The sequence below is a fragment of the Myxocyprinus asiaticus genome, chromosome 10, assembly GCF_019703515.2.
Source record: "Myxocyprinus asiaticus isolate MX2 ecotype Aquarium Trade chromosome 10, UBuf_Myxa_2, whole genome shotgun sequence".
NCBI classification, from domain to species: Eukaryota; Metazoa; Chordata; class Actinopteri; order Cypriniformes; family Catostomidae; genus Myxocyprinus; species Myxocyprinus asiaticus.
Genome location: NC_059353.1, coordinates 46071674 through 46085690, shown reverse-complemented (window position 1 = coordinate 46085690; position 14017 = coordinate 46071674). Strand labels below are relative to the sequence as shown.

Below are 14017 nucleotides of genomic sequence, written 5' to 3'. Positions count from 1 at the left end.
GGCATTTTTCAATTTATGTGTTTTAAAATGATATTTAAAAACATACAATTGTTGTTTATCACTATGCTTTGTAATTTTATCATTTTTATTGTATTTTACTTCTTGCACTAAACATTTTAAATCTGAAATTGTACAATTGCACTAAACAATTTAAATATAATGTTTTACAATGGCTACTCATTATTTGAAACCATTTAGGAGTAAATACATAAATACTAAAAAAATAAATACATGCACATATTGAATATGTGTACAGCCCTAGTTCTGATCTTTTGATTTCCCTGGAATAATTATATAACTGACGTTCCAGAAATTCCATTCTTTCCATCATACCTGATTTTGTGATCAGAAACAAACAAAATGTTGTGTATGTCAGTGTACAGTTGGCACATATGCCCCATGATCACCTAGTAGTTTATTACAACCACACAGCTTTTACAGATGTTTTTAGGGTTATGCTTGACATTCAGCTCATTCCTGCTTGGGTTATAAGCAGTTTCTTCTTTCACGCAGAGAGATCATTTACCTTAAGAGACACCATTTGTAATGTGAACATAAGTACCTGACATAATGAAAAGAAACACCAGAGCTTGCATTATAGTATCCGATGTTTGGCCATGATGGACGTTTTCACATTTTCTGCACTGATTTGCAGAATTCTTTAGAATGAATTTACAGGGATCCATGCTCTCTGTCATCATTTATGTGTGCTATACAGGAACTTGAGACTTCATCCAAGGATTACAGCAGTACATGGATTTTGACCCCATCACACCCTGCGCAGGAGACAATAATTTGTCTGGATAGTGAAAGTGAATCTTTACTGATTACATGAGGCTTTGTAATTCTGTTATTTGAGTATAATTGGATTCAGGTTGAGGTTTGGAAAGCAGGCTTAAGATGAGCAGAAGTCATTGATAAGATAATTTATGAACGAATAGGTCGTCTCTATTGCACTATCACTCTTGCCTCTTCAGTCCTCTCTCTTTCTCACTCTAAAAAAATCACAAAGGAATCCTTTTACACATAAACACCAGTCCTTATGTTTACAAGTAGTGAAGTTCATTATTTAGAAAAGTTTATTTTTAATATTCTCCATAATCGTTTCAGTCTGATCATAACAATTGTGCTGCACATTTCAGCGCAAATTGTTTTGTGGATGTGTCAATGTTATGTAGCTTTGCAAAAAGGCTGTTATTGAAGGATGGGACAGTTAAACATGCAACTCGCCATAAGTGCAGCAAAGCACTGTATCTCATTTGCATGCAAAGATGGCATTTACAAAGACGTCTTAAAGGCACAGCAGCATATAAAATTGGAGAAAATGCCCGTTCTGGTAAAGCGTTTTCAAATGGACTGTGTGTACAATCTGGGCCCTCAGAGGAGGCCAAAAGCTCACATTATTGATCTGGGCATTTGCTGTCAGACAGTGGAGTATTCTTCTTCTTTTCATGATTTATGTGATTCTACCCAAATCTCTGCGCTGCATGCTTAGATACAGTTGGGAAAACAAACAGCTACACCCAAACTCTGTCATACGGGGTAATCAAGACAGTATGGAAGGTATGTAAACAGCATGCCAAATGAGGAACAGTATGAGCCATTAGTCTCAAGAGTATAGCAGAGACACAAAAGGATACACATACTAAAAACAGAGAGTGGGATGAGAGATAGAGCAAAAGAGAGAGAGAGAGAGAGAGAGAGACTGGCAGTTAACATAACTTCATATAACGTTTTATTAGAAACAGACTATATCATGGCATTAGTTCTGCCATGAGAGATATTAGTAGAGTATGTGTTATGAGTTGCTTTCTCCTATTGGGTGGAGTTCAGTTGGGTGTGTGTCATTGTTTTGCTCAAAAAGCACGCATACTTTTATCGTACAAACCAGGACTAAGGGTTTTCTCCTTTCTGACTCAAACTTCTCCTAGAGATTCCAAGCACAGTATATACCTTATGTCTGCTTATTTGTTGGGCTCCTACTAACGACTCAACACACCTTAGCAACCATAAACCCAAATGCTAAATCTCTGTCTGTCTGTCTGTTCGTCCGTTCATTGCAAGCACCTAGCAACAACGTAGCTTAGCTACTGCCTAGCAATCTGTAAGAACACCTTAGCAACTACCTAGCAACTGCCAAAACAGCGTAGCAGTTCAGTAGAAACTCCCTAGCCATGCCCTAGCAACAACCAAAACATCTTAGCAACCAAACGGAATCTGCCTAGAAAGCACCTGGAACACTTTAGCAGTTGTCTAGCAACAGCCTAGCAACCACTCAGAACATCTAGCACCCATCAAGAACCACATATTTCCCTCTTAGCACGTTCACAGCCGAGGCAATCTGGAGCCTACCATAAATCGGCCGCACTTTTCCACTGACCTGAGATCCAGTGGGCTAGTGTGGCAGATAGTTATATTTGGATTTTTATCATTGCATATAATATTATGTTGACGTCTTGATTGAGAATCCCTCTGGTTTGTGGGGTTTTTATTGTTGTTATAGAGTGATGAAGTGCTCCTTACTGCAGACGGTAGCTGCTGTTGTTGTTTGGAAGCTACCTGGTGACAAAACATAATCACACCCTCCGCCCCTTGGCATAATCGGTTCCTGTGTAGAGAACAGCAAGCTTTTGGGGCCAGTGCGGAACCTGATTTTCCGTCCTTTTCTGCGGTGGAAATGGGCGGAACAGTTTGAGAATTTGTGTGAGTTCTTGTTGTCAAGTGTGTTGTAAGCACATCAGATCAGCATGTTCTCAGCCCCAGGACTGGTGCATGTGCTGATGAAGACTAGGTCTCTGGATACAGTCTTTCACTCTGTAATGTATTCCTCTCAAGCACACAGCACACCTTCATATGAATGGTTGTCTTTGAGAGGTCACTCCAAATGGTTTGTTTGATCTAAGCCTACTGTATTTGATTATGCGTTTTGATCAGTCTAGCTCTTGTTTGAAGCTGAAGAGCAATTAAAGTGTGTGCGTGTAAGAAATAGTTCCCTGTATCATCAAAATGCGCTTGAATTCACTGCAGCTGGATAATCTAAGATCGGTTTACATGCAATGTTTAATTAAAAATATGATGATTTTTGTACACGTATAACACGTGTTGCTAAGCTTAACTACAGTATTTATCATATTTGTGCAAGGGTTCAAAAGGTAGCTGTTTTACTATAGCCGTGCATCAGGATTTTTCTTTTGTAGGGCCACAGGAACAAGAACCCTGAGGCTCAAATCCAAAGCGTTCTCTCTTACTGTAATAGTTTTTTATTTTCATTGCTGTATTTCGGTTTCTGCTATTAGCATGGAAGTGTGTGTGTGTGATGGAACCCGATATGTGGACATAGCCTTCACTCCACCAGTCTTGCCGAGTGTGTGAGTCTGCATGTTTTGTGTTGTACGTACTTTATGGTATGTGTGTACATTTGGTTGATTCGGGTGGTTTGAGGTTTCTGCGGTGAGCCGGGACTATGAGTAGGCTTCGTGTGACCTCACTGAAATGGTCTTCTTGGACAAAACCATCTGTTGTAAAAGTTGAGAGTTGTAAAAACAATTCTATTTCATTTATGATGTCATTGTACTGCTGGTTTCACAGCGTCTACCAGCAATGCATTTATAAAACTTGACATTCGGTCATTATTTACTTAACCATATGTCATTCACTTTACGACATAAGGGTAAGGGTAAGACACTTTACACAGCTTTTTTCGATACAACAACAGTTCATAGTGACCATGTCTGCCAAGCTCCAAAAAGGACACCCATAAAAACCCATAAAAATATCATGATCCCGTACAACTTACACTATGATCCTATATATGAAAGAAATATATTGCACTATATTCCACTATGTTCAAGTTGTGTGAGGAACAGACATACATTTAAGTTGTTATTCACTGATAATCCTTTCCACTCAAAAGGTGAAGCGCTTTAGATCTCATTTGCTGTGTTATGATTTGTCACGTGACACACATCTGGCGCAACGTGTCTAAAAGTGCCATTTTTTAATTAGATTCAAGAGCTCTGATGGAGGAGAAGATTATAAGTAAATAAAAGCTTAATTTTCAATCTGTTTCCCATGCAAAGCTATCGTGTGGCTTCAGAAGACTAGGAATATAATGCAGGAGTCGTATGGTGCTTTTATGGTGCTTTTTTGTCCTTTTTGGAGCTTGACATTATACAGGGTGGCCCAAAATAAAAACGGGGCCACTAATGATTTACTTATTTATTTGTAGCAAGTTGTTGCTCATGATGTAATTTTGTTGTTACAAAAAGTCGTAGAAGTATGCCAAAAATCGTGCAAACGCCTTTATGCATTTTTAAGATATGAGCAATCAAACATAGTGGCCTCGTTTTTTTTTTTTTTTTTTTTGGGGCCCCCATGCAAATCACTATCCACATTTATTGAATGAAAAGAGCAGCTCGGCCATTTTGCCAAACATCTCATTTTTAGTTTTTCGCTAGAAAGAAAATAATACAACTTTGGGGTGAGTAACACAATTTTTTTTGTAAATAGGTATAGTTGTATGTTTCATTAATAGCATTTTTATTTCACTGTCGCAGGTTGACAGAGCATCATTTCTGCTAGGATTGGAAGTGATGTTCTGTCATTACCACCCGCAGCTTAAAGAGAGCTTCAGGAATTCACACTTTGTTAAACGCGCCAGAGTGAATGTGCTCTCCATATGTGGAGCACGGTATGACTATGAACACTGTTGTGGGCTGCCAGCTTGCACACCTGCCTCTCTATGGGGTTTCTGATTGGTCCCTGCATGTTTCAGCAGGACATTCCTATCCGGAATCACGGGAATGTTCTCCTGTAGCGCCCTGGCTGGAGTATGTAGAGGACAATAGAACAGTTTTGGTTTTGGACCCTCTCGATAACTCATACCATAATCGACCTGTGAATTAAGATTTCCTTACACGTAGCTCCAGACATTAAACACCATCGTGAGTGTTACTTATGGCCATAACGATGCTTATTATAGGCAGCACCAAGAGTGTCATAAAAGATAATAAAATCCAGGACACAGGAAATATGTCAGACTCATAACATGCCAACATCTAATAGGGGAGCTTTGCAGCCAGGCCTAAATACTTTGCTTATGAACAACAACAGCAACAACAGACACAACAAACACACAACCTTTTTAAGATAATTTGTCAGCTTTGAATGTTTAGCTAATGCATCAGTAGCCACATGCACATGAAAATTCTGATTAATATCATAATTTGGTGATATTCCATATACTTACATATACATCATGAAAATATGTTGTAATTTGGCCATGAATTTCACATCTAAATAATTTGTTATCGTAAAAGTTTGTCTATATGATCATTAATATCTTATTATTTATGATTATACAGTGTCTAAATTACCTAAAATTCCATTTGAAGAGTAATCGGTAAACAGTTCCCTCTTTCGTCTAGCCGCTCTAGACCTTTTTTTTTTTTTTTCAGGCTAAACGTTGCCAACATTGGCACAAGCGCTTGCTTGGGTTTGTGCGGGTTTGTGGCAATTTTGTGCCAATAAGTGCATTTATATGCACAGCAATACTCTTATAACTACCAAAAATCAGCTTACTTAAAAATTTGGACAATGCAAGAAAACCACATTTACATAAGATTTGAAGTCAACGGGTTATTCTCTGCTTTTGACATCAAAATGTAAACAGTCATGCGCACACAACACTTGCGCACATTAGGCCTCATTCATGAAAAACGAGCAGAACACATTTTTGTGTAAATCGTTCGTAAAGCCGTTCTAATGTTTTGTGTTCTTTTAGACAAACTGCCATAACATGAAATTAAATAAATAAATAAGTGAAATTATATATATATAAACAACTAATAATTAAATTAGTGAAATTAACCCTATAACAAATTAGGGGAGAAAACATTTGAAACCATATTCTTAATTTAAAGCGTGTCTTTGGTGTTTGCATTTATTTCTTCAAAGTATAGTTTATACCCAATTCATCATAATTTGAAAAGTTTGTGGAAACACTTAAAAAAATGAATGCCCTCTAAAATGACTGGTTGGTGAGTTTCTTTATTTGATATGAACTATATAATTTATGTTTTATTAATTTTGTATAGGCATCGACATTTGTTTATTTACAACTGATAATGTGTGGTCAATGTTAATGCTGTTACAGCAGAAAAAAATAGAAATAGCCCTGTAGCTTACAGCGTTTTGGTCAAAGACCTTCTTCAGGCATTCTGTCAACTTATTTGAAGATTCTTCCAGTTACTAAAGATATATCATAGGTGATATATCACTTTTACAGTCTTGATTTACTCGAAGTTTCTCCAATGATGCTGGTAATGTGCTCAAATGAACCAGAGAAGGTTAATGGTGGTGAAATCCTCCTGTCGGCATGAACTGAACATTTTTACACTAAAGCTCCATGTCAAACCATTTGACCTCTTGGACTGTTAAATTCACAAAACAACCTCTGATGACATCAAAAGCATGCGATGACTGTAAGCTCCTCACTGTTTTTTTATTTTTTATTTTTATTTTTTTTTATTATTAGAACGAATATGCAAGTGTTTGCTAAATCAATATTTTATGATGTTACTGCACTTCATAAAAAAAAAATAAAAAATAAAAAAAAAATTACTGTATAGATGTTAAAAGCTTCATTTTCTCGTTTACTAGCAAGTCTGGTGCCTTCCTTATATGGTGTTTTCATGGATGTGGATTATGATAATTGTGAATGAACGTGCACACACGCTCTATTTACGTATGTTTGGAATTCACTAACATCCACAAGTTTTACTAACAAATCTGGGGGGTACGAAGTGTTCGTGAATCAGGAGGAAAGTTTACGTGAAGCTCCATTTTATGTGCACATTACTCCCAATTTACTCACATATTTACAAAAGTTTCATGAATATGGCCCATTGGATAAGCTAGTAAAAACGTCGGTAAAGGTGTTTACATGCAAAGCGAAATCGGGTTAATGTGTGTTGGTTGGTTTCTGCTTTTTTGACCATTTAAAAAAAACATTTATGACCTTCCCCCAATAAAGGAAAGCCGTTTAAGGTGTTTACATGATGCTTTGTCAGTATATGTAGAATAATCGGTGAGAGAGCGTGCAGACATGCTCAATGAGGAGACACAATTGGTTGTATGGAAAGCTCCTATAGAAATTGTGTGTGAGAATGTTTTCTGCGCACAGAACACTTGTATGCAATTTTTTGTGAATTGTTTGGGTTTGCTTGATGGGATAGTTGCACTCTTTCTGCTCCTCTTTCATCAGGCTTGTCATTAATGCTGGATTCTGCATCTCACACAATACCAACATCTGGTTAGCGCAACTGCAGGGACGTTCCGACCAGACATCTCACTTTGAACTTGAACTCTTCTGTATAATTATTTTGATACCTCCAAACAAAACTACTCATGTTTTCCAATAGGAAAGGTGTGTTCTTTAAAAAAGACTTTCAGTTGTTGCTTTTGTGGAAACCACCATCAGATATACCAATTAGATGGTACAACTGTACAATGTCACTCCCCAACAAATGATTGTCTGGATTCTTAGGAGCAACAGAGCTGTATTTGTTCAGAATTAACCAGGAAATCTGTATTCATTCAGTATTCAGTCATTATAAGTGTTCGGAATTGAGCGCAAGTTCTTATTTATAAATCAAAATAAACCAAGAACCATTACTGTTTTATGTGACTAATACTTTTTTCCTCTGCTGAAGCTCTTAAATCTCATTTGTGGTCACCAGGGTCCGAAATTAGCAAATCAGCTAAAAAAAAAAAAACAACAAAAAAAAAAACAGCCAGTCAGATTTCTTGCAGGCCATTTTTTCACAAATTAAAAATTCTTTATGCATGTTTAAAGTGAGCTGCTTTTTAAAAGAACTGTACTATTTTATTATTTATGAAATTCCTGAAAGTGCATTTGATTTTTTAAATTTTTTTTATAACAACATAAATAAACTTTAAGTACATATAACACACAATAACACTTCTTGGGTTATTTCGAGTGAGTTAATTAATTCAGTCAGATTTTTCCAGTCAGCTCTGACTGATTCATGAGTCTGTTAATTCACTAACAAGAGCCGATTCATGAGAGTCATTAATTTGGGAATCAGACAACAGCTGTAGTCGGTAGCGCTGTAGTTGATGATTCTCTAAAAAGAATCGGCTTAAAGAGTCATTTGTTTGGGAGTCGGATTTGGCATGAAATCGCTGGCTTATGACCTTCACCCTTGCGTCATTACATCATGTCCATAAACACAGGAGAGAAGAACCGGCTGTCTCAGGTTCCGGCTGGCAGTAGTGGTTCTAGCTTGTATGGCGCCCTATGTGAAACCTGCTTCAACACGCCCCCAAAGCTGTTGACTGGAGAGTTGGGAGTTGTTGTAAATGAGAACACCCCCGAGTTGTTGACCTCGTGCCGCTGCCCTGGGCAACTGCCCATGTCGCCCATGCCTATATCCGCCACTGCGTGTGGAGGCCCACGCTATTCTCTGCGGCATCCACGCACAACTCACCACGCGCCCCACCGAGATCGAGAACCGCACATTATAGAGACCACGAGGAGGTTACCCCATGTGACGCTACCCTCCCTAGCAACCAGGGCAATTTGGTTGCTTAGGAGACCTGGCTGGAGTCACTCAGCACACCCGGGGATTTGAACTCGTGGCTCCAGGGGTGGTAGTCAGTGTCAATACTTGCTGAGCTACCCAGGCCCCACATTAAAAGTAGATTAAACACTTGAAAAATCATATTAAAATATACTGGTAGTGATTGAGGTGATCAAGTCCCCTGTTCTCTTAGCGCTTTGAGTGTAGTGTCAGAAAAGCACTATATGTGTAAAATTCATTCATTCTAAAATATGTGAATACAAGTGTTGTTTATCTTCATCAAAGCAAGTACTATTTCAGTTTTAAATGTTTAATCGTATAACATAATAACAACATAAAAAAATAGCACGTTATGACTCCGGCTCTGAATACCTCCAGCCATGGTCACACACAGGCAAAGCTCAAATCATGAGATTCATCCGCCAGAAGAGCAGTGCCGAAACACGACTCACGTAAAGTGCACTTCTGCAAACTGCATGCAGTTTTAAGTTTCAAACACAGATGTCGCTAGAGAGCACAAAGTTACGAATGTGCAACTTTAACACAAGCACAAATAACATTTCAGTCCGTTCCTCACACAAATCTATTGTATGGCTTCAGACTTAAAAGTAAGAGCAAAAGTTATACAGTTTGGATCAATTTTATGATACTTTTACGATTTTTTTTTTTTTTTGGCATAAAGAATCCCCACCTGCTTCTACTGAACGGAAAACAAAAGCTTGAATAGATTTTTCATTTTATTTTTTACAGAAGGGAAATAATATAGGGTGATAACAACATAAGGTTGAAGAGTACTAGTAAAAAAAAGAGTACAAATGTGAAATTCCTGTATGTAATGGGAATAATTATAGTTATCATGGATGTTGTTTTGGCTGTGATATCTTTACTCCCCCTGGTGTTTGGAGTTGGGGAGGAGAGTGGTGTAGTGTAACCTGAACACACCTCTTAGACTGAAATCAACAGAGAGCACATTGTGTTGTGCTTCAAATTCAAAGTCTTCATAAAAACATATTCACTCAAGTTCTGACTTCAAAGAGAGAGAGAGAGAGTGAGAGAGAATGAGAGAGACAGTAGATATTCACATTTGTTTTTTTGTTTTTTTCTGCTATTGACAAAAGATGTTATCTGCTGTCGTCATCAGAACTTAGATACAATAAACCATAGATAAACCAGTTTGTTGGCTTTGGTGCTCAGCTGCTTTTTAAATTATTATAATAGATAATAAGAGCCCTTTAACAACCACCTATTAACCACCCATAACCCAAAGTACCTTCAGACTTTGTCAAGCCAACATTTAAAGTTTGTCTAGATGAACTTTCCTTTTCTAGATCACAAATAAGTTTGTATCCCGAGGGCAGAAGATAACTGTGATAAACCTGTCAATCACCTCTCAGCAATTGCTTTGGTTCTGTCTGCTCTCAAACAGCCCTGAAGCAAGCATTAAATTCCATGATGTAGTGATGCCTGTGAGCTCACTTGCATGTTTTCCTCAAATGTGAATCTGAGTGACCTTTTTACAGGCCAGTACTGTATCAATATTCCTCAGTCATTCTGTTTAGGAGTTTGTTCTAAACCATTGAACTGAGTGTACACTGTAAAAATCCTGTTAAATTTATGGTAGCTGTGGTTGCCTGAAATTCGCCATAAAAAAATACGGTAACCACGTTTCAGGCTTTACAGGATGTAATTTTGATGCCTGTATATTTTACAGTGCATTACAGTCATTTATATTATTAAATAATAAACTTGATATATTAACATTCTGAAACTGTAAAAATCTGCTTTTCACTTTATAATGTATTGTTAATCACCATAGTAATTACAAAAGGGCACATGATGACATGAAGTTCATCAATAGAGATCCTTCCTGGAGCAATGACCAATAAACATGTAGAGACAGCGCTCAGTTTCACTCACACAAACAGTAAACACCATCAGGGTAACACGTGAAATTAAAATAATGGAATAAACATTAACTAAACTACATCAAATATAACACAGAACACCCCAAAGAACATAACTGATATTAAAAATAAGAAGAAACATAACTATTCCCATAAAATATAATGAAATGAACTGGGTCACGCAGGGAATTCTGGGAACTCTGGTTTTTTACTGTAATTTTAACAATAATTTACTGTAAAAAGTTAATGTACTCTCTTGTTAAACATAATATAATTTTTTACTGTTAATTATACAGAAAATCATACTTTTTACATTAAAAATATATATATATATATTGTTTTACAAAATTTTACCTTAAAACTACATGAATTGTCTTTTTAAATATATATATTTTAAAAATTACCGTATATTTTAAGGTAACGATCCGTTAACCAATTAATGTTTTTTTACTGTAGCATTTTTACAGTCTTTTACCATTCAAATTACAAAAACATTTTACAGTGTAGAAGCAGATATCTTACGCCCTTCATGAACAAGTCTACAAATCTAGTTTTGGAGTCCATCACATTCTGAGGATCTTTAAAAGAATGCAGAGTGCTGGCATTGTCTGACCATTTTAAAGGGATTAAAGTCGGTTTGTTTGATATGTCAGGGCCAGACTGTGAGCGCATTACCGTTGCATAAATAAGCTCCACAGTGTTTCTCAGATCAGCTTTTTACAGCTAAACAGCTCATGCTGAGCGCAGATTTAGGGGCTGCTCCTCAGTGTAGCTTAGCCTGCCTTTGAGCTTGTCAACTCATGTTTAACCTGTAAACTGAGAACTTGATAAAAGTTAGAGGATGGGAGGGGTGGGCTGATGAGAGAGAGAGAGAGAGAAAGAGAGAGAGAGAGAGAGAGAGAGAGAGAGAGAGAGAGAGAGGCTGCAAGGCATTTGTCTGTAAAAACCAACTATATCTCACAGAATTTGTTGGGAATCCTGTATTTGAGAAGTTGTACAAAACTGGTGCCATTTAATTCCATCCTAAACACAAATGTGCTGAACAAATGGCTTTAACAATGAATAGCTAATTCCAAATTTTACTGTGTAAATATTGACATGTCTCTCAATGCATCAACAAAAATATCCAGTAACTAAAAATTATTTATATAATTTAACCATTTAGTTGTGTAATCAGAACGTCTACCCCATTGATCTGTTTTAGAATATATACTAGGGCTGACGATTTAACATGTTCATTCAGTGCTATTAATTATACAAAAAATATTATGCGTTAAAAAAATAACACAATTAATCATGTCCCGGTCTGTATGGGATATTCCTACCTTTGGCGCAATTCAAGCCACCTTACCAACGTTTTTCAGCAGGGGGCAGTATGTGAGCTGTATAGGCAATGCGCAGTTGTACATAGAACAAAAACAAACCAGACTTCAGGCTTGCTTGACACTAGGGACGGCGCAAGATGAGAATGTGTTCTTGTGTTCAAAGACAGCTGGACAGAGTGCAATTCCAAATGCAGGGATTTCGAGATGCATTTTTCTAAGTTTTAAACTACATTTAACTTGACACATTTAAAACCTAAAAACGCTGTTTATGCGTCATAAACAGCGTTTTTAGGTACAACCAAAGTGAGATGCTCCAAAAGCATCTGTTTGATGTATATGTACACTAAAGACATGCCCTTATAATAAATATATCTCTAGATTGACAAATTCAGTTGCAAAATAAATTGCTGTGGACTGTATTCCAATGAAAGGCTAATGTTAAATATGAAAACAATGTAGAAATAAAAAAAAATTATTGCCCTTTTAAGCCACTTTTTGTATTGTCTCATCAATGCTTTACTTGTCTGCCACAATAATGTAATGAGATTGAATTATCTGAATGATTTTTTTTCTAGTATAATATATTTATTAGTGCTGTCAAGTCGATTATTATTATTTTTTGTGTAGTTAATCGTGGTTAATCGCATATTTTGAAAGTGCTGAAATTTGAAAGAAACAAAACAAAACAATACGTAGCAATATAATGCTTTATTAACATTTTCCAAACAAAGCCTTCCACAATATAAAGATAGAAATGCACTAAAATAGCACCAGTTCAAGTAACATTAAACATTTCCCAAGAGTCTAAGTGGGAGTTTGACTAATTGAAAGAACTAGTTTCCTCATAGGTTGCATTTTCATTGCAATGCACATTAAATCTCTTAAACTCTCATCCTCTACAATATTAATCTGCCAGTAGACTGTGGCTATCTGCTTTCCTACAGCAATTGTGAAGCTGCGTTCATGATTTGCATCAGAGCGTCAACGGCAGCGTCAAGAGCTGCTTTGAACTCACCATGCACCTTAAATGGGCTGAAAAATACTTAATTTCTATCACAAGTCCCATCTGAGCTTGTTTTGTACAGTGTTAAGAGCTCCTTTCTCAATTATTATATCACTGACAGGGAAGCACTTTATTTTATGTCAGAGATTATTTTATTTACTGAGATAACAACCTCCACGGCTCTATCATAGTAGAGGGCAAAATGGTACTAGTGTGTTACGACAGTACAGCCCATAAAACGTCTATGGGACCGCCGCGTATGCTATTTTATGCTAAGCTTGTAGGCTCATTTTGGTAGAAGGGTTCTGGCACTGTTATGTGTGCGTGTGTGTGTGTGTGTGTGTGTGTGTGTGTGCGTGTGTGTGTGTGTGTGTGTGTGTGTGCGCATCAGTGTAATGACTCCGGGCTGACACATTACAAAGGTTCCGCCCTTCACACCAGTGTATATGCTGTATTAACGGTAAATGCTTTAATAGCGATTAAGAAAAATGTACGTTAAATGTTTTCAATTAATCGCATGCACTACAGAGTTAATTCAGACAGCTCTAATAATTATTCATAACATGCATTGAATTACTTTTATTTGAGGGGTATATATATATATATATAACTTATAATGATAAAACTTACATAATAAATAAATATATTATGGAACTTATACTTGAAAAGTGGATTTTCCTTTTATTTATTTTTTTTATTAATTCTACTTCTAATAAGCATCTTGTAGTTTCATCACCTTGGGAACAAGGCTTGTAATGTAAAATTAAAGGGATAGTTCACCCAAAAATGAAAATTCTGTCATCATTTACTCACCGTCATGTTGTACCAAACCTGTATGACTTTCATTTCACTATGGAAAATAAAATGAGACACTAGGCAGAATGTTTGCCTAAGTCAACATTCACTTCCATTGCATCTTTTTCCCATACAAAGTAAACGGTGACTGAAGTGGGTCGCACAACAGACACATCTGACGGACGACATGGTGCGTTCTAAAATTTGAAACAATTGTTTTCTATGAATGTACGCACCCCTCGTCGGCGGCGCCCACCACCTGCTCAAATTTCTGCCGCGCCACGGAGCGCAACTCACGTATTTTCCATTAAATTCGACCCAAATCATTATCAATGGACATATATTATTTACTCTATCCTTGTTCATTCTTGAAGAAGGGAAAAACCT

At 36.9% G+C, this 14017-nt stretch overlaps 1 protein-coding gene across 5 annotated transcripts in view; it reads left to right on the top strand.

Annotated features, from left to right (window-relative positions):
• Positions 1-14017, top strand: part of LOC127447620 (tensin-1-like) — a 363293-nt gene that overhangs the window by 183274 nt on the left and 166002 nt on the right. The gene's annotated exons all lie outside the window — the stretch shown is intronic.